At 46.8% G+C, this 21,124-nt stretch overlaps 1 protein-coding gene and 1 long non-coding RNA gene across 5 annotated transcripts in view; both read left to right on the top strand.

Annotated features, from left to right (window-relative positions):
- The window catches only part of LOC309527102, a 346,237-nt gene that overhangs the window by 290,663 nt on the left and 34,450 nt on the right, over positions 1-21,124 (top strand). The gene's annotated exons all lie outside the window — the stretch shown is intronic.
- CPLX2 (complexin 2) overlaps positions 1-21,124 on the top strand; it is a 121,705-nt gene that overhangs the window by 82,280 nt on the left and 18,301 nt on the right. Inside the window, exon 1 of one of the 4 annotated variants that reach the window (XM_082213602.1) lies at positions 1,438-1,541. The exons of 2 other annotated variants lie outside the window; for them this stretch is intronic. The gene's annotated coding sequence lies outside the window, so the exon portion shown is untranslated. Of the gene's footprint in view, positions 1-1,437; positions 1,542-1,585; positions 1,881-21,124 lie in introns of those variants that run through there. One more of the 4 variants, XM_082213599.1, reaches the window with a different exon arrangement.

A 21,124-nucleotide genomic window follows, 5' to 3' on the forward strand; every position in this document is an offset into this window, starting at 1 on the left:
TTGTTTTAGATCTCACTTTGTGTGTGGAAGTAGACACATATTTATGCTAAGTACGCTGTTGTTGATAAAAGCCACAATTGAAGCTATGGCTCTTGCTGTCTAGGGGTTCCTGGTATGCAGAATGAGCCCATGTCAAGATCTCTATATTGGCCCTTCTAAAATCCAGTATGATTCCGAATTTGGTGACAGTGTGGCATGACGCAGTGAAGCCAATTGCATGCTGTTGCCATTACATGCCTGCACAGCCCCAAACTCCCTAAACCTCAACCTTCTCCCTCCTGTTAGCGCCAGCAATGCATAGTGGAGCCCAACCTATACCACTGCATGTGCTATTGAAGTTGCCTTTGGAGGTGAGGAAGGGACATAGCTTAGTGTATGCATAAAGCCCCAGGTATCTCTGGCTAGAGCTGGGAGAGACCCCTGTCTGAAACCCTGGAGAGATGCTGTCAGTCAGTGTAGATAATACTGAGCTAGATAGACCAATGGTTTGACTTGGTATGAGATAGTTTCTTATGCTCCTATGCTCATTTTACAGCTGTTATAGAAGACTTCTGTGCATCCCAGTGTGGCCAAACGCCTTGTTAACCTTTTAGTAAGAGGGAATGAATAACCCCGCAGTAAAGAAAATGGTCTGAAATTACTTACATAGCACTTTCCATGGTGAATGTTCTGCATTTGCCTTCTTATAATAACCCTATTATAATGTGAGCATTTATTACTATTCCAGTTGTACAGATTGGAAACTGAGATTGAAAGATAATGGCATGCCCAAATCCATCCAGTGAACCTGTTGAACTGGGACTTAATCCAATTTCCTACATTCAAATCCAGCATCAACAGGAACTCATTGGCTTCCCATTTTAAATGTCCAGATAGCACCTTGAATTTAAATGGACGGAATGCACTCTTTCCTGTTTGGAAAGAGTTGTGTCTTGTTTGGTAGGTTTATTTGAATCAAGTGATTCAAGGAGTAGAAGACCAACTCTGAATCGTTTCATTTCCTTGGAACCTTCCTCCTTCCTTTCTTTCTGTTTTATCCTAAATGAGATCTTTGTTTTTCTTTAAAATCACTAGCAGGCTTCCTAAATCCAACCAAGTAGCTTGTTTCTCCCCTGCCTCCTTTTTTCTTTCTTTCTCTTTCTTTCCAGGAGTATTTTCCCAATACAAAGCCATTTTTGCACTCAGTGTTTACCGTTTGTAAAGAGACTAGGGTTTACCTTGGTACTTTAGTCGCTGGAACAGTTGAATTCTACCAGCTCTCTACACTGTTATCCAACACCGAAGATAAACTGATGGTCCTTCCCCCATAAGAGGTTCCTGCCAGATCATGATGCCCCCTCCTTTCTTCTCAGCACCTAATTGTTGGACCAGCAGGGGTGAGCAAAGTAACCACCCAGTACGAGGTAGACGCTGTTTTTGCTTCTCGCATCGGAGCGTGATTAATATTAGTCAGCCAGATGGGTGGAGATGACAGGAATAATAAAGTAGCTCATTAGGGGACGATGCTTGGAAGGTCAAGACAGAGCCGCGATGCATTTGTGGTGAGAAGGTTGGGAGGGGTGAATAGGGAGAAGGAGGAAAGCCCTTCACTGTCGAAGAAGGTAGTGAGGCGGGTGGGGGAGGGGGGAGAGAAAGACACGCGTTGGTTCCCAAGCAGAGGAGGCAGAGGAAGGTTCCGCCTGTAGGAACCTGAGCGTGAGCCGACCCACTCTGTCAAGGAGCGCGGGGAGAGACAGGCAGGCGCGTCAGGGTTTGAGAGGAGTGATTCGAGAGGTGCCGTCGTCAGGCTGCGGGAAAGAGACAGGAGGCGGGCTTTGCGCGCAGGACTTGAGAGAGCAGCACCTCTCCGCAGCTGGCCACGGGCTTCTGGAGCGCCGCTGGTGAGTGAGCCCGTCTGGGAGGGACAGGTGGCGTGGTGCTGAAGGGACAGCTCCCCGGGCGCGGAGGGGAAAACAGGATCCCGCAGGGGCTGAGGAGGAACCGCGAAGATCGCGGGTGGTGGTCTTGGGGAACTCGGTGGGTCCTCGGTAGCCGGTGGGGTATTCTTTCTCTAGCCACCTCTATCAGCAGCCGAGAAAAGGAGGGTGAGATCTGTGTGGGCGCAGCAAGGGGCGCTACTCTACTAGGTCTCCCCGTCTGCCTTACATTCAGAAAGGAACTACGAGCGTGACCCTGTTTAAAAGAAAAGGTTGGCCTAGGGAGCCAGCTGCCCCCTGCCTTCCCCTCAGTCTTCACTGCGTTTTGGGATCTGTTTTTGGGTCTTTCCCCGGAAGCACGCGCTGTGTGAGGCGGGGAGGTTTCGCGGAGGGAGCTGTCCAAGTGCTGATTTGCCCTCTCCGGGCTTCGCCCACGGAGCGGAGGCTTCAGGGACTCGCCGCGCAGGTGGCGATCTCTGCCCGCTGCCCAGCCCTGAACGTCCGAGCGGAGCCGCGGGCGCCCGCCTGTCTCCTCCTCTGCATGTTAATAACTCGGCAGTGCGGATGACGGTTGGGTAAGGTGGGGTGCGCGGGTAGAAGATTGGGGACAACCGTGCGTTATTCGCCGTCCAGTCGGAGCGGGAGGGTTGGTACTAGGGAAGGGGGTGAACTTGGGAGTGAGGGGGTGCCATGTGGCGCTAAACCATACGCGAGCTAAGTCACATACACACATGCGTTCTTCCAGAGACGCCCGCGCACGGTACACGAGACCCACCTCAAGGAAATGCGGAGAGAAACCCACAAGTGGGCGCACACCCGCCCACGCTACGCCAACTCCCAGGAATCCTCGGAACCCCTCTGCGCCCATCGCTTGCCTCTGGGACTTGACCCACAGGCTGCGTGCGCCTCTGTCTCAGCCCCAGAGGCAGTTTCTAGCCAGCTAGGAGACTAACCCGGACCGAACCAGGACCTTGCCCGCTTTTGCAGCTGAAGCAAATCCGCCGGGGATGATCGCCAGAGCTCCATGGTCTTCTGGCCGATCGCGGTCGCACCTGATTGCGACCAAGTGGTTGGTTCCTCGCTCTCTGCCCTTGCCTGGGAGATCTCTGTTTGCTAGGCAGCCGCACAGCTCCAGCGGTCGAGTGGGCAGGAGGAGCCCTCCTCGCTCTCTGGCTCTGTGTGCGCTCTGTCGCGGCGGGGCTGGGGCTGGGGAGCATCCATCCATGTGTGCTTGAAGGGATGAAAAGCAAAGCAAGTTTTCTCGTGGCTTCCCTCCCGCTCCCTGGCGCAGGGCACGGTTCGGGGTCGTCACTGTAGTGTCATTTGGAAACGCGCGAGAGGAGGAGGAGGAGGAGGAGGAGGAGGAGGAGGAGGAGGAGGAGAAGAAGAAGAAGAAGAAGAAGAAGAAGAAGAAGAAGAAGAAGAAGAAGAAGAAGAAGAAGAAGATTTGCTAAGAGCGGGTCAAGTACTCCCTGTTCGGTCTATTAGACAGTCTCCTCTTTTCCCCACTCACCTCTCCGACAGGCTTCCAGAGGGGGACTTTGACCCTTGGCCACTCAAGTTCCACCGGTGGGAACCGAAGCAAGTTAGATTTTCGAGTCCTGGTCACTGTGCCAAAGATTTGCGCCTGCCTTCCTTACTGCGCCGGCAACCCAAAGACTCCTGTGGTTGGTGGTCTCCCCGCGCCCTTAACTCGGGCTGGGTCCCTTGCATGTCCTTCCCGAAGCAGCTGGGGCTCCTCTGCTAGCGGTTGGTACAGCCGCAGCTCCGCTCTGCTTTCCCTCTTCGGGATCTTTAGAAACTCAGCGGAGGGCGGTAAAGCGTGCAAAGGCAGGGCAAACTCGACGGGCTGCATTCATTCATCCCCTGGGCAAGGAGGGCTGCCGGAGTTCCGGGCTAAATGCACCAGGTGCCAGAACCAACAGCCCCAGAAGGCAGATATGCTAACCAGCAAAGGATTCTCTTTCCACACATAAACATGCACGCACGCAGTTTTTTACACACTGTGTATCTCGGACACAGGCAGGCATTACAAACACTTTGCAGAGACTGATCCCTAGGAATCCGCTTAAGCCCAGGTTCCCATTTAGATGCATTCAGGTTAATTGGACTAGGTCGTTTTAATTCCAGGGAATTAAAAGTGTGTGGAATGTGTTTGTGCACATTCACAGAAGGGCAATTTTCACACACATGACACTTAAATAACCTTTGAGACTTTTCTTTTTTTGAAAAAAATGAAAAAATGATGCAAGCAAAACTTATGAAAATGTCCATTAAATCATACATTTGACTCACAATATCAAGCAGAAACATCCCTAGCTATATCTCTCCAGTCTTTCTCACTCTCTCCGGGCTGCTTGTTCCATTTTATTTCGCTAGTTCTTTCCCCCAGCACACATAATCCTCTGCATAATTTCCTTGAAAAAAGAAACATCTCACTAATGCACATCTAATGCAGACATAATTCTTCAACCATTTCAGCCCCCCTCTCTTCAACATCAAGATGCCATTGTTCCACGCGGTGCACAACAAATGACATCCTATGAACACAGCTGCCATACAATACAGATGTGTTACATTTTGTGTGCATGTAGTCCCATAGAATGCAATGCTGCACATCTCAGTCATGCACATCCTGTTTTCTGTGGCTTCCAATGCGCAGGGACACTCCATGTACCTCCAGTGTCAAAGTCAGTTAATATAACCTGATCTAACACCTAACTCATGCATGCTTCCTCACATGTCCTATGGTGCATAATTTGCAGGAGGTATACAACTGCTGTTTTTATATAATGCTGCATACATCTTTCTCCCACTCACTCTGACATGTCATGCACCACTCTTGGAATATGTGTGATATGCCATTAGCCACTTTTGCTGTTTAACAGTTATCGGGCACCATTTGGCATCTGGGCACTGTGTAGGATCCTTGTGTCACTTGTGAAACTCTGGCTTACCACTCTTAATTTTTGGGGTGTGGGGAGAAGTCCTGAGGATCAAACCTACCTGGAATCTCTACTTTCTAGTCTAGAAGCCCTTCCCCTGTAATTCTGGAGATGCAGAGGGGGCCTGTGGTCACTTAGAGCTGGTTCTGACGTGATAGCAAGTGCTGACACTTACGCTTCAGCTTTTCATGCACCCACATTGGTTTTCTGTGCATGCACTTGTCAGCAGTTGCTGTAACATCAGTTGTGGTTTTGTGTTCTGTTCATGCTCAGAGACCCTCTCTCCTTAATTACATCTTCTAGAGCTTCAGCCCCAGCACTGAATATGGGATTTGGAGCTGAGCCTAGTGAGTCCTTACTTAAACTAAGGATCGTGTCTCTAGCTCCATCTTCCACCTGCCTCAATTCCCCTTCTCTCTCCCTCTCTCTTTTACACACACACACACACCATATAACAACAACAACAACAACAACAACAACAACAATTTATTATTTATATCCCGCCCATCTGGCTGAGTTTCCCCAGCTACTCTGGGCGGCTCCCAATCAAATGTTAAAAAAGTACAGCATTAAATATTAAAAACTTCCCTGAACAGGGCTGCCTTCAGATATAATATAATATAATCATTTATTTGGCGTAGTTTCTGCAATAGTTTCTCTGTTACACATCCTGTTTGACAATGCAGAATCTCCACTCTTAATGCACCACTTACATGCATGTGTGTTTGTATTTCTATATACCACCACCTGGATACATTATTAAATACACATTATGGCTCCATCACACCTGGCCATATGCTTGTCTCCCAAAATGTAAACAAAGCAAGCTTATTTAATATAGTCTCATCCTAGATTACTCATGTGATGCAAGCCACAAACACTAGTCACAGCTTGGCTGGTGACTCTTTCCAAAAGTAGTTGATTGTGTCTTTGTTTCATTTGCCATCCTTTAACTTCTGTCTGTAGAGAATCAGGCTGATCGCTTCTCATTAGTGGCTGAATTAAGGTGCATAGAGGGAAGATTAAAATTTATTTAAGAATAGCCCTGCCAGATCAGTCCAGTTATCCACCTAGTCCAGCATTCTGTTCTCATGGTGGCCAGCTAGATTTCCATGTGAAGTGCACAAGCAGTACCTGAGCACAGCAGCACCCTCCCCTTTTATGATTTCCAGCAACTCCTCTGTACTGGGGACAGTAGCACTAGATGGGCAACAGCTGTGGCAGCTGAAATAAGGCAAATTCAAAGGAACCAGTCAGCCGTGGATTAAAGAGCTGAACTTAAAATAATGTGACTAGTCTTCTTTCTAAAAGAGGGACCCTGCATCCAGGTCCAAGTGGGTCAAGAATTTGTTTTTCCTATTCTGCCCATCCTGGTAAAGAGAAGGACAAGGACGGACTCACTCACTTGCAAGACACTCTCTTACGGAGAGTGCATCTGTTGGTGGTTGGACAGACCTGTCCTTAGAACAAAACAAAAAATAATTCTACAAGGTGGTTTGCCAAATTAACATGTTTTGGTATGGTAGTTGAACATTTGTAGTATAGGCATAGTACTTATTGCCTTTCTCCTTTGTAACTTTTTGGTGTTTGGTGCAATGCGGTGGGCCAAACAACCTCACATCTACCTATGCTGAAAATTCAAATCTTTCTGGCTTCTTAAGCTCTCTTCCTAGAGCACCGGCATGAAAGATTCCTTAAGAAGTCTGGGCAGGTGCTGAAGGCCACATTACTGGTGGTTCCTTGGAGATTAAAGATTAGACCCAGACCACTGTGGGGCTGGTTTCCAAATGGAGTCTCTCCTCCCACAACCATTTTGCAACTTCTGCAGTTTGACCAGATGGTGCTTCTCACTCTTATGAGCCCTATTTAGCTGGGCTCAAAGGCTCACAGAATGTCATGAGGTTATAGAATCATGGTATTTTAGAGCTGGAAGGAACCTTGGTGGCTATCTAGTCCAACCCCAAAGTGCAGATTTTCACATCATCCTGGATTTCCAGTTTTTACAAAGGTTAATTTGCACAGCCATTGTGCATGTGGTGGCTGAAAGAAATCCATTTGAGATAGTTCAAAGGTGGGTTGTCCACCCAGGATGAACTGTTCATGCACAGGCATCAGCATTGACACAATTTTATATTGATTTTACACCACACTGAAAACCACTCTCAATAGGAATCTGTGGCAGAATGTGAAACATACAATCCTGGTGTGATGGTACCTTCGCATTGCATAAAAGCCACAGGCAGGGATCAACGATCACTAGGAATTTTGTGATGGTTTCCACCCATCACCATTTGCCTGATAGTCCTGTGAATTGACCCTAAAGCTACTCCTTCACATGCACCTTCATGCTCTTCCCCTGCCCCCCCCCCCATTTTGGAATTTTAGTGGCCTTAATCCACGTATGCGCAGACACATGCAAAATGAAGCTTAGGAGACAGTGGAGCAATTCTAAACAGAGGAAGGGAATGAGAGAGGGTCTCTTTCTTTACAAATTGTGGGGGAGGAAGAGAGCTTGCTGTGCTTGAGATAATCGGCGTGGGAGAAACTGTGGGTGTGTATGTCTCTATACGTGTCCGTTTTATGTGAGAGAGCCTGAACATATGGCTTTTGGTAGACTCTGTGTGGGTGGGTGAAAGAGAGGGAATTGCATTGTTGGAAAAGAATATATATTTTGAGGCAGAGAGTACAATTATTATAAGGAGAGCCTGGTGGCCTGTGCATGACAGTGAGGATGTGTGTACATGTGTGTTTGCATGAGAAAGAGAGAAAGGACATATGTGTATGAGAGAGAAAAACTGTGTTTGGGATATAATGTGGACTCCACACTGTTTGATGCAGGTGGTGTGTTTAGAAACTTTTTACATCTGAAGGCTTCTTTGTGCAGGATGCTTTTTGATGTAATTTACCTCCCCGTTGGAAAAACCATAAAGACCTCATCACTTGCAAAATGTGGCACATGTACCTGTTTTGCCACAACTATCTGACCTGGGAAATCGATGACAGCAGTTTCCTCTTCCCATACTTGCAGCAAATTACAGTGGTACCTTGGGTTAAGAACTTAATTCATTCTGGAGGTCTGTACTTAACCTGAAACTGTTCTTAACCTGAAGCACCACGTTAGCTAATGGGGCCTCCCACTGCCACCACACCGCCGGAGCACAATTTCTGTTCTCATCCTGAAGCAAAGTTCTTAACCCGAGGTAATATTTTTGGGTTAGCGGAGACTGTAACCTGAAGCGTCTGTAACCTGAAGCGTATGTAACCTGAAGCGTATGTAACCCGAGGTACCACTGTATTCTAGGTGTGTGTGGTCTTTGAGGGCCTAACCTGATGTGACTGTTAAACTTATCTTTGCATTCCCAGCAGGCGTGGAGGGAGAATTAAACCCTTTCTTCTCTTTCTCTTAAGGAAAACCTCTCCCCTTAAGCTAGTATTTATCTGAGGGGAAATCCTCCTGCTGACACCAACAAAAGCTTCCTTCCCAAAGCAAATAACAGCTTTGGAGGAAGGGGGTTCCCCAAGACTGCAGTAAGGGAGGAAAGTGTTAAAAATTCCACCTGCACCAGCTGTGATCCTGTTAATGATCAACCCCTACCTACCCAACTGGTGCTGTATGCATCTTGTAAAAGACCTGCATGTTAAATACAGATTCACTTAAGTCACATCTAGTTAGTCCAGGGCCAGCACAATGCAGTGGTACCTTGGGTTAAGAACTTAATTCGTTCTGGAGGTCCATTCTTAACCTGAAACTGTTCTTAACCTGAGGCACCACTTTAGCTAATGGGACCTCCCGCTGCCACTGCATGATTTCTGTTCTCATCCTGAAGCAAAGTTCTTAACCTGAACTATTTCTGGGTTAGTGGAGTCTGTAACCTGAAGCGTCTGTTACTTGAAGCGTCTGTAACCCGAGGTACCACTGTACATTTTGCTACCTGAGATGAAGGAAAAGATGGCACACACCCAACCTAATTTCATAAACTGACTGTTGAATCTTAATTTCAATATCGGCAATAGGATTCTGTCTTCCACCACACCTGAGGGCAGCAGTTATAAGGGTCCAAGTCAGGTCCTGTGGCACACACAACACACAGCTCTGTCCCCCAGAATTAGGGTACAGCCAGGAGGCTTTCTACACTGTCCCCCATTCTAGCATTTGTTGCCTGACACAGTCACCTCACTCTGCCTAATGACAGGACTGGCCCTGAATTTGGCCTGGAGTATGTGACTATTTTCTCAAAACCTTTTTCTGGGAGTCTCTTAACATGGGGTGGGTGTGTGGGTGTGTGGGAGAGAGAGGGAGAGAGAGAGGGAGAGAGAGATTGTTTGTATATTCAGCAGAGCAATGCAAATAAAGAGCTCAGTGATTCTAACTTCTGAATGTCTTTGCAAGAACCAGAGACAGCCAGAGTATCTACTTTGTCCAGAGGCCAGAGCAGTTGGCATTATTGTCAGGTCTGCACAGGGGCTACACTGTCACTGCCCTACACAGGGTTCAAGCTGTTAACTCCGCAGATGGGACTCCATATGGCACCTGGTTGGGAGGTTGAGGTTGGGAGGTTGAGTATTTGTTTTGTTGGAAACCTGCACCATACCATTCCGCTGCAGTGATCTGAGATGTTACTTCTGCTTGTGTCCAAGCAAAACACTCAGTGCAAGGGGGAAGGTGTTTTTACAATATTTCTTAGCATTGCGCAATCCCCTGATTTTACCATGATGAACAGTCATTGGACCTCAATTCCCATTCATTCTTGTGTATATGTAACTGTTGCCTTCTCACTCCATTTTGTGTGCATAATGAAGTATCAGCAGGGAAATCTAGTTTGGTTTTGCTGGAGCGATGGCATTCTACCGGGGTGATCTGGGCTCAAATCCCATTAACATTACAGTGGTGCCTCGCAAGACGAAAAGAATCCGCCCCGTGATTCTCTTCGTCTAGTGGTTTTTTCGTCTTGCGAAGCAAGCCCATTGACGGATTAAAGGATTAGCGCTATTAGCGGCTTTTAGCAGCTTTTAGCGGCTTATCATCTTATCAGATCAGCTGATAAGCGGCTTAGCAGCTTAAGAAGAAGAAGAAGAAGAGTTTGGATTTGATATCCCGCCTTTCACTCCCCTTCAGGAGTCTCAAAGCGGCTAACATTCTCCTTTCCCTTCCTCCCCCACAACAAACACTCTGTGAGGTGAGTGGGGCTGAGAGACTTCAAAGAAGTGTGACTGGCCCAAGGTCACCCAGCAGCTGCATGTGGAGGAGTGGAGACGCGAACCCGGTTCCCCAGATTAGGAGACTACCACTCTTAACCACTATACCACACTGGCTCTCTTAGAAAAAGGGGGGGAGGAAAAAAACCCCGCAGGAACTCGCAAGACATTTTCGTCTTGCGAAGCAAGCCCATAGGAGATTCGTTTTGCGAAGCACCTCCAAAATGGAAAACTCTTTCGTCTAGCGAGTTTTCTGTCTTGCGAGGCATTCGTCTTGCGGGGCACCACTGTAGTAGGCTCATCGGATGGCCTTTTGCGAGTTGTTGTCTCTCAGCCTCTATTTCCCAAATGTATAAGAATGTAAGAGGAGCCCTGCTGGATCCTGCCCATGGACCGTCTAGTCCAGCATCCTGTTCTCACAGTGGTCAACCACAAGCACGATTTGAGCACAAGAGCACTCTTCTCTGCTGCAGTTTCCAGCAACTGGTCTTCACAAGCACTGCTGCCTTTGACCATGGAGGCAGAGTATAGCCATCAGAGCTATTAGCCATTGATAGCTTTATCCTCCATGAACTTGTCAACCCTCTTTGAAAGCCATCCAAGTAGATAAAGATACTTGTGATCTACAACAGCATGAAAAATGTGACAAGGATTGTAAAGCACTTTGACATGCAAAGTGATATAGATGGTGGCGATGAAGAAGAAGACTCTTGCCTTGTCAATCACATCGCAAATGAAATGAGTGCCACCTCTGAAAACTCACAGGGCTTGCTTATTGTCTCCCCTTACAGGGGATAATAAGGCTACTTGTATAAAACAGTTTTTGCCTTATAAGGTATCGTGTTTGCCTAGTAATATTTAAGATTGGCAAGCTGGTTTATTTATATCTCTTTGGGGGAAAGTTTTTTTGTATTTTGTTTTAAACAGTTGGGGAGGGCGGTCTACCTTGTTTCTATGAGGAATGTAACCTTGTTTCTCCAGCAATGCCAGACAGTTTGTAATCTAACTAAAGTGCCTGCTTTAAACCCCGTTCAACCCCGTTTCTTTCTGAAAAACTGTTTAGCTGAACCAAACTCATGTTGACTGAGTTTGGGTTAGAGGGGTGGGAGTTGATCTTGGAACGCTTGAACCCTCAGGAAAGTTCTGTATAGCTCACAATCCCATGTTTCCCTTGTCTTGAATACTAGTCCAAAAAAATGATAGCCCCTACAAGCCCTGTGTTTTTCCCTTCTAGAATGTAGCATTAATTGCTTTATTGTGAATTTTAATTTGCATTGTTTTCTCTTTTCTGCAAGTTGCAAGACGGAAACGCTGCTGGTTGCAAGGGGAGGGGGATTGTAGCCAGCCAGATGGTCTGTAGGCTAGAAACATGATCAGCCAGCTTTATTCTGCATTGGTGGGCAGTTGTCATGGATGAGCTCATCAGCCTTTTCAATCTCCAATGGCTGTGATTCCCGTGCTTATTATTATTACTAGCATTTATCTATTACTGGATGGGAATTTTCCAGCAGACCTCATTTTCCAAGCCTCACTTACCCCAATGCATACTCACACCTCTCGCACCACATGCTTTACAATGGAGAAGATGTTCCACCTTTGAGATCTCCTCCTGCCTCCTTACGTTGGAATTCATTTTTCCATGGAAGGTGATTCCACCCACGTTTAAAGCTGTGGTTGGTTCTAAAAGAAATTCATCTGCAATTGTGCAATTGCAAAAGTTTTTAACCCAGAATAAATAAATGTATACCAGCAGGACTACTCCAAAATGAAGGGTCTGGAGGACTATCACTTAATAAAGGTAAAGGTAAAGGGACCCCTGACAATTAAGTCTGGTCGCAAATGACTCTGGGATTGCAGCACTCATATCGCTTTACAGGCTGAGGGAGCCGGCTTTTGTCCGCTTCCACAGACAGTTTTTCCGGGTCATGTGGCCAGCATGACTAAGCCGCTTCTGGTGAAACCAGAGCAGCACATGGAAACACCATTTACCTTCCCGCCAGAGGTATTTATCTACTTGCACTGCATGCTTTAGAATTGCTAGGTTAGCAGGAGCTGGGACCGAACAACGGGAGCTCACCCCGTTGCAGGGATTTGAACCGCCAACCTTTCGATCAGCAAGCCCAAGCGGCACAGTGGTTTAAGCCACAGTGCCACCTTAATGAAAACTTGGAATTCATGAAGAGATCTTGCTTCCTCCCATCCCTGGGAGTTGTCACACCCCTCTCAAAAGGAAGAGTTGTAGCTCAGTGGTAATGCAATTGCCTTGCATGCCGAAGGTTCGATCTTTGGTATCCCTGCTTGGGCTGCAGCGACGGAGCATATGCCCACACTGTCTGGAGCGAGCACATGGGGCACACCCCCAAGGGGGTGAAGTGCAGAGGGTGCCCTCCCACGTGCCACAGTTCAGGGTAGGGGAGGGGTGGGGAAGCTGTTGCTCACTCTCCTCCTCTCCGTGGTCAGGTCAGGCCTGACTCAGCAGCAGAGCTGCTATGGCCAGGCTGTGGCCAAGGAAAGCAGGTGGCAGCTTTGCCACTCACTCTCCCCTTGCTCTCCACTACTGGGTCAGACAAGACATGGTGGCAGAGCTACTGCAGCCGGCCACGTGGTGCCTCACAGCCAAGGAGGGTGGGCATCAGCATTGCCACCGCCTCTTCTGCTCTCTGCCATCAGGTCAGAAGAGTTGCTGCCGCCAGGTGCCAGGTGTGCCACGGTCGAGGAAGGTGGGCAGCAGCACTGCTGCCCACTCACCTGCTCTTCTCCCCTTGTTCAGGGTGGAGCTGCACAAGTGCTGCAGCCAAGGCACAGCTCCTTCTGACATGGAGCCAGGCTCCAATGAAGGAGGCTGCTGCGGGGGCGCCTGCCTGCGCCCCCTCTCAACATTGCACCTGGGGCTATGGCACCCACAGCACCCCACACACACAAACACACACTGTTGGGCTGGAAATGTCCCCAGTCTGAACACCAGGTGAGCAATTGCCATTCATTGTGGGGCTATACCCAGCTAGATGGACCTATGGTCTGCCTTAGTAATGAACAGCATCCTCGGTGTTCCTAAATGAGTTTCACCCTCTTTGATCTGACTGTGCCAAAGCATAGCATCAGAGCTCAAAAGGGGAGAAGTGCCAATGGGCTAGAGGTACAAGCGCTGCTTCTGCAATGGGCTTTGAGAGCCCTGTGGGGAGGAGGGAACTCAAGTTCTGTGCAAAGCAGAGTAATACCTCTCATCCTGCTTACAAGTTATTTATCTCCCGCGACCGAGGCCACAGCAGTGTTCTCTGCCTTGCCAAAATGAACTTAATTATCAAGAAGCAACAGTGGCTAATTTATGTGAGACGGGGCAGGATCAATCGAGTGGGGATGCCACCTGATTAGCTGGCAGAAGCGGGAAACACACACACATGCACAGACGATTCCCAATGAGATCTGGAGAGAGAGGTTCTTATTTTCTGTTTCAGTGGCAAATGCACACAGTTAAAGATACAGATACCTCACCCCAGCACGCCCCAGCAATTACGGGCTTAGACAGGTTGGAGTGACTTGTCGACGCAACATCGCAGAGATTGGGTAGTTACTGCAGCAACCCACGTCTAGCAGTGTGACAGGCTGAGGAAGATATCCCAACAATCCCATGCTTTTCAAGATTAGGGCAAATGAGCCAGGTTAAGCTCTGCCAAATCAGTTTCTTTCATCATCAGGTTAGTGTTTGTTTCTATGGAGCCACACTGGTTTTGGAGTAACATATAACTCTTAATCAAGCTTCCTATAACTGGAATAGGAGCTGCTCCAAGCAAATGGATCTACATTGTAGCTCTTATTGTTTAAAGCTGCTGATATGTTTTTTTTCTGAGAAAGGACGTGTGCTCCCAAGAGCTGAGTAGCATGCGAATTTTGACTGTCCGTTTGAGCTCTATGTTCCTCCGGAGCAGGGGTAGGCAACCTAAGGGCCGTGGGCCGGATGCGGCCCAATCACCTTCTCAATGCGGCCCATGGACAGCCCAGGAATCAGCATGTTTTTACATGAGTAGAATGTGTGCTTTTATTTAAAATGCATCTCTGGGTTATTTGTGGGGCATAGGAATTCGTTCATTTCCACCCAAAAAATATAGTCCAGCCCACCACATGGTCAAAGGAACAGTGGACCAGCCCATGGCTGAAAAAGGTTGCTGACCCCTGCTCTGAAGTCACCACTCCATAGCAGTGTCACTGGAGCAAAGCTGATGGTCTCTGAATCATGTAAACACAATGATTGCCAAACTTAATCCCACTAGTTTGACCAGTGAGACATTAAAAATGTGTTGGGTTCAGCTCCTTTGTCTATTAGGAATCAGGGGCTGGTGATGTATTTATTTAACTATACAGAACTGCTTTGCATCAGAGTCACTGGAGACTAAAGATTAGGATTGGTTGTGTTTAAAGTGCCTATGAATAAGATCCTAATTTGAAATGCATTGGGCTTAAGAAAGTGCACTGCTGCATGCATCTAGAGATTTTTCTCTTCTTTCTCATAGTTATGGATGTGAGCATCAATAAATTGGCTGATAAGCTGTCTCCTACTATACACTAATATATGAAGAGTTATTCAGCGTATAACAAATCCTTAAGCTCTAGTATTCAGCTGCATGAACTTCTGAGTCTCTCACACCTAGAGTTCTGTGATGGTAGGAATGCCACCCCACTCGCCATTACCTTAATCCTCCTAATCGAACTGAACAGGTTAAAAAAAAATGATTCTACCTTGCTTGCTTAAATAAATCTTAGCAGAATGAACTCCTGAGAAGGGAAGGAACTGGACCTCCCTTCATTCCTTTTCAAATTCCATTGTGTATTAATCATTGCCATAATAGCAGGGCATGCTTTGGCTTACAGCCAAAATCCTTGTTCATGTCCCATCAGCTCAAGATGTATTGCATATTGGCAGCTGTTTCCAGGCTGCTCCAACTCATGTCCTCAAAGCTATATTCCTAGAATGAGCTGATCTTTGGCTGGCAAAGAACGTGCATACTAAAGTAGCCTCACTCAGATAACGCAGTTACACCAGGGTCCCACCTCCTGAGTGTAAAGGCCCAATCAGTGAGTGCTTCTGAGCTCCTTGGAGGAAGGACAACACAAGAGCCCACATGAAACAAAGCCTTATGAGGAACAGTTGGAGGAACTGGGTATGTTTAGCCTGGAAAAGAGGAGACTGAGAGCAGATATGATAGTCATATTCAGATATCTGAAGGGCTGTCACATGGAAGAGGGAGCAAGCTTGTTTTCTCCTGTTCTGGAGAGTAGGACTCAAACCAATGACTTTAAGTTACAGGAAAGGAGATTCTGGAAGTGGAACAGTCTGAGGTTTTTAAGCAGAGGTTAGATAGCCATCTGTCATGAATGCTTTAGCTGAGATTCCTGCATTGCAGGGGATTGGACTAGATGACCCTTGGGGTACCTTCCAACCCTACAAGTTGATGATTCTGTGATTCTATGGTGCAGTGGAAAGAATGCTGGCCTAGGACCTGGGTGACCCACAGGGTGACCTTGGGCTAGTCATTGTCTCTCAGTCTACGTCACAGGGTTGCTCTGAGGATAAAATGGGAAGGGGAGAACCATGTAGACCACCTTGAGCTTCTTGGAGAAAAGTGACCTCTCAATGTGGTGGTGGTGGTGTAATAAATCAAAGAACGATGGGACAGATGAGGTCTTGTGGGCAATCTAGTCTGGGTCCCTTCTTGACACAGATAATCCAAAGCTAGAGCATCCCCAAGAGATAGCTCCCTTTGCTTGAAGACCTTCATTGAGTAAGAGATCTCTACCCACCCCTCTAGGTCATTGGTTCCATTGTCAAACTGCTCTTACCATCAGCACGTTTTCCCCTAAAGTTCTATCAAACTCTGCCCGTAGAATAAACAAACCCACACAAAACCCACAAAGTGTTGGATCTTTCCTCAATAATCACCAGAGTGGCCATAAAATGTAGAAGTACCAGTCAAGTTTATTGCTGAGGACTAAGTGCACAAGCACTGCCTACCCAGACACTTTCTGGTCTTTTACAAGCATACGCTTTAAGTCTTCCCGGGGGACCGGATTTTGCAACTAAATGTACCTCATTCTCTGGAGAATGTTCCTGATAAATGTTTCCATTGTGAGTTTAATATTCCCGTGGCTGCTAGCTGAAAGATGGTAAGACAAGGACTGAAGAAGTTACTCAGTAGGAATGATGTTGATGAAGATTTAAATGGAGCAGGGTAAGTATGTTCACTGTCAATGGAGATGATTTTGTACCTCAAAGTGGTGGCCAGTGACTGGTGGCAGAAGGAACCTTCAAATGATTGGGGAATTAAGCAGGACCTTGTATCAAATGTAGATAGAGATCCTTGTCCTGAGAGAAAGACAGTGACACTGCATACAACTTTAAAGTCTCACATCAAATATAACTGATCCGTAAGAATGACTCTATTATCTGAAAAGAGAGACAATTTATATACTTCTGTAACCCAAGAAAATCTTTAATAAAAAAGATTTTTTAAAAAGAAATTAGATGTAGTTTTAAGATTTGGCAGTGGTGCAGGAATATTGCTATTAGTTTTCAGGTTTCCCCCCAAAAAAATTTTTAAGGCAGAGGCACTACATCTGAGAATTGCATGGGAGCCCCACTATCTGTCTCTTAAGGGAGGCCCGTGCCTTGATTCTCTATGTGTGTGGACAGACTGCAGTGACTCAGTGGTGAGAGGGAAACACTTTGTACATGTTCAGAGATACCTTTCCTCGCATATATAATACTACTTGTGCCTGTTCCTTTAAAGAAGAGGCACGGCCTCAGGTTTGTGCTGGTAGTACTAAATGGGTCCACTTAAGTAAGTCGAATGTAAGTTGTCTGATACAGAGTCAGAGCTCTCATCCCTCCAGCTCAGCATCATCTTCCCTGACTGGCAGTGTCCACCCAGTGTTTCCCAACCCTTCCTAGTAATGCCATGAATTGAACCTGGGACCTTCTGCATGCAGAGCATGTGCTATTGGCCCTACCTCGATGTTTAGCAGGCCCAGCAAGGGTGGGAAGGCCTAAAGCTCAGTGGTGGAGTCCATGCTGTGCCCAGGTTGGGCATATTTTGTTGGGCTGAAACCCCAGAAAGCCAGCGCCAATCGGTGTCAATAATACTGAGCTAGATAGGCCAGCGGTCTGACTCAGTATAAGGCAACTGCCTGTGTTCCTTTGTACTTACAGCACTGGCGAGAATGAATATGCCAAGAGCTGTAATCCTATGCTATTATTACTTTGGAGTAATTGCATGGTACTTATTTCCAAGTAAGCATACATATGATTTAGGATTAGTCTTTGGCCAGTACACTTATCTGGAAGCCGACTCCTGCTGAAGCCACTTCCAGTTGTACGCATCAGGCTGGAGGGGGGGGATGTTACAAAACACACTGGTATAGAAGACTTTTTCACATTACAACATGAACAAGTCCTCGTATATGAGTATGGGGCGTTGTTTAACCTCACCTTTGATCTCATAAATAGGTTAGTAAAGAGGGGGAAGCAGAAATTGGAGGCTCCTGATCTGTGACACAAGCTCAGTTACTGCCTTTCCAGGCTGCACTCCCTGCTAACTTGCATCCTATAGTTCCTCTTGCATCAAGCAGAATCCTCAGATTATGCACGCAGCAGGAGTCTTCTGCAAACTGTGAAGCATCTTAAACTTGGCTACAGAAGTACAGTGAGCAGCTCGCTGGTGTTGCTGTTCAACCTTTTGGGGTTTTGTTTTTAAGGAATCTGGCTTTTAAGTGAAAGTAAAGGGAAACGTGCAAAGGAACAAAGAGGTTAGTGTATTGTCATCTGCCTGCGTCTGTAGTAAAAATACATTAAAATTGCCTCCCTTCAGCTAGTAAATTTACATCTGCAGCTATTTTAAAAGACTACTATGTAGGCGGGATATTTCCAATGGCATGTGCAACTATATTAGGAACCACATGAGACTAAGCCATCTAGCAATACAAAGTGTTTTAGCAGTTTAACCCAGGATGTAATTCTTGTCGGTTTTCAGTAGAAGGGTGGACAGGTATCTACACAAGATGCTTTAGGTTTAGGATATCCTGCTAGGTGAGCTAGGTGACCTAAGAGTAAATTACAAAACTCCCCATCCCATTCAGGTCTATGAAAGCAAATTAGAATTTGGCCATTGACTCAAGTGGGAAGTGGATTCTTTCCAGCTCTAGAGTCAGTCAATATTCAACTCTGCCAGAGGCTAACTCCTAAAACAGGAGATTTCAGAGCCCACATGTATCTGAGTGCCACATCAATTGACCAGGAGTCCTTTCCCTTGATTCCAGATGTGTGTGGGTTCATTGAGGTTGCTCAGTGGTGAAAAAGAGACACACACTCTGCACATGTTTAAATGCAGAGTCTTGCAGGCATTTTCCTATGTGAGATTCTGGAACTGAAGACAGATCTGGAGATGAATTTTGTTTCCCATTAAGACAGGGATGGGGGACCTATGGCCCTCCAGATGCTATTAGACTCCAGTACCCATCAGCTCTAGCCAGCATAGCCTATAGTTGTGGGGAGGGGAGGTGTACAGACCTTGACAGACCTTGACAAGGGGACCTTGACAGATTAGAGAACTGGGCAAAAACAAACAAGATGAATTTTAACAGGGAGAAATGTAAAGTATTGCACTTGGGCAAAAAAAATGAGAGGCACAAATACAAGATGGGTGACACCTGTACATGTGAAAAGGATCTAGGAGTCTTGGTTGACCACAAACTTGACATGAGCCAACAGTGTGACGCGGCAGCTAAAAAAGCCAATGCAATTCTGGGCTGCATCATTAGGAGTATAGCATCTAGATCAAGGGAAGTAATAGTCCCACTGTATTCTGCTCTGGTCAGACCTCACCTGGAGTACTGTGTCCAGTTCTGGGCACCACAATTCAAGAAGGACACTGACAAACTGTAACGTGCCCAGAGGAGGGCAACCATATGTCAGGAGTGCTCTGATGGTGTTTCCTGCTTGGCAGGGGGTTGGACTCGATGGCCCTTGTGGTCTCTTCCATCTCTATGATTCTAGTCCAGCAAGGGTCACAAGCTTCCGACCCTTGGATTAAGCCCCAAATATAAGCTTCTGTGTGGAGGTTTTGGATTTAAGAGACATCTGTATCAACTCAGAACAGTTAATTAACTCGACCTGAGTTTTGGCTCAGTCAGAACATCCTTTGAGTCCTCAATACCAGATGACTAATGACATGAACTGCTTCCACTGAAAACGTGCCACTAAGAGGTGGCAGGAAATCCTTGCCTGTGGTGTTAGGTTTACGATGACTGATTTCTACAAACCTGCATGTTGTCACTTGATGCTGCAGCTGCTGAGTGAAAGGCACACAGGCACAAACCAGCCCTTAAATTTGTTCTGCCCCAGAAGCAGAAGCATGGGAAGGTGTACCTGCTTTACTTCTGCACTCATGTCTATGGTCTAAACCACTCTTGGGCTTGCTGATCGGAAGGTTGGTGGTTCAAATCCGCGCGTTAGGGTGAGCTCCCTTTGCTCTGCCCCAGCTTCTGCCAGCCTAGCAGTTTGAAAGCATACCAGTGCAAGGAGATAAATAGGTACCACTGTGGTGGGAAGGTAAATGGCATTTCTGTACACTCTGGCTTCCGTCAGGCTGTCCCGTTGTGCCAGAAGCAGTTTAGTCATTCTAGCCACATGATCCAGAAAGCTGTCTGTGGACAAACGCCAGCTTCCTCGACCTGAAGCGAGATGAGCGCCGCACCCCACAGTGGCCTTTGACTGGACTTTACCATTTACCATGCTGAAATGCAGCTATGGTGCTTCCTAGTAGAGAGAAGGGCATGCTCATTATATTTTTGTTTGCAGCTATGGCACTGGCCCAAACAAAAGCCAGTTACAGCATATTCCTGTACAGTTCTGTTTAGAAGTGCACCCCACTGAACTGAGTTGGGCTTACTCCTGGGAAAGTGAGCACAGGCCTGCTCTCTTGGGCAGGGTGCACATTGCTCCCCACCCCCTGCATTTTATATACTTTGCTTGCCTGTTTCAAATGTTGTGCATTTTCTGTTTCTTCTCCTGGAACTATAAGCACCAGTTTTTATTTTTCCTAAAACTTTGCTGAATTTGCACAACTGTGCCCATTAAATAAATTAGGTGCAGTGCACTGGAAAAAGTGTGCTCCAAAGCAGGGAAGGGGGCGGTATCTTAAGATTGGGTTATGAAATATCTGCGTCCTATAAGCATGAAGCCACTGACATAAACCAAGTCTTAGGAGGAACGTTGGAGGAAGATGGAGCAAGCTTGTTTTCTCCTGTTCCTGGGGGTAGGACCTGAACCAGTGGCTTCAAGGTACAAGAAAGGAGATTCCGACTAAACATCAGGAAGAACTTTCTGACAGCAAGAGCTGTTGGACAGTGGAACAGACACCCACAAGACATGTTGGACTCTCCTTCCTTGGACATTTTTAAGCGGAGGTTGGATGGCCACCTGTCCTGGATGCTTAGTTGAGTTTCCAGCATTGCAGGGGGCTGGACTAGATGGTCCCCCAGGTCCCTCCCCACCTTAACTCAGTTCTATGACAGAGTTGTGGCCACTGGCTTAGTTGCCTTTGCATAGGATTAAATGAATCCACAGAGGACAGCGCTGCTCAGTGGCTGCAGTAGCCCCATATCTAAGAATTGGACTTGCTGATTTTACACTGTCAATTCAGATGCTAGTAGATTCAGGACACCAGAGTCAGGTGAGATCAAAGAAAAGTCCTTCTTCACACAATGCACAATCTGGGCAATTAATTAATTGATTAATTTAACTCACACAATACACAATTGGCATTCACTACCACTAGACAGCACATGACTGATATAGCTCTAAAATGGGATTCATTAGATACTTCTGTGGAGAGTAGATCTATCAGTGGCTTTTAACCCTAACAGATAAATGGCAGTATGTAGCTGAATGCCAGGTTTGGAATTCGGGGGCAAGTGTGACGAATGTGATTGCTGTCATGCCCTGCTTGATCACCTCTGTGGGAAAGGGGGTTGCTTGGCTAGATGGATGCTTGGTCTTACCACGAAGTGCTTTTCTTG

Source organism: Podarcis vaucheri (assembly GCF_965113315.1).
Source record: "Podarcis vaucheri genome assembly, chromosome: 2".
Lineage (NCBI taxonomy): Eukaryota > Metazoa > Chordata > Lepidosauria > Squamata > Lacertidae > Podarcis > Podarcis vaucheri.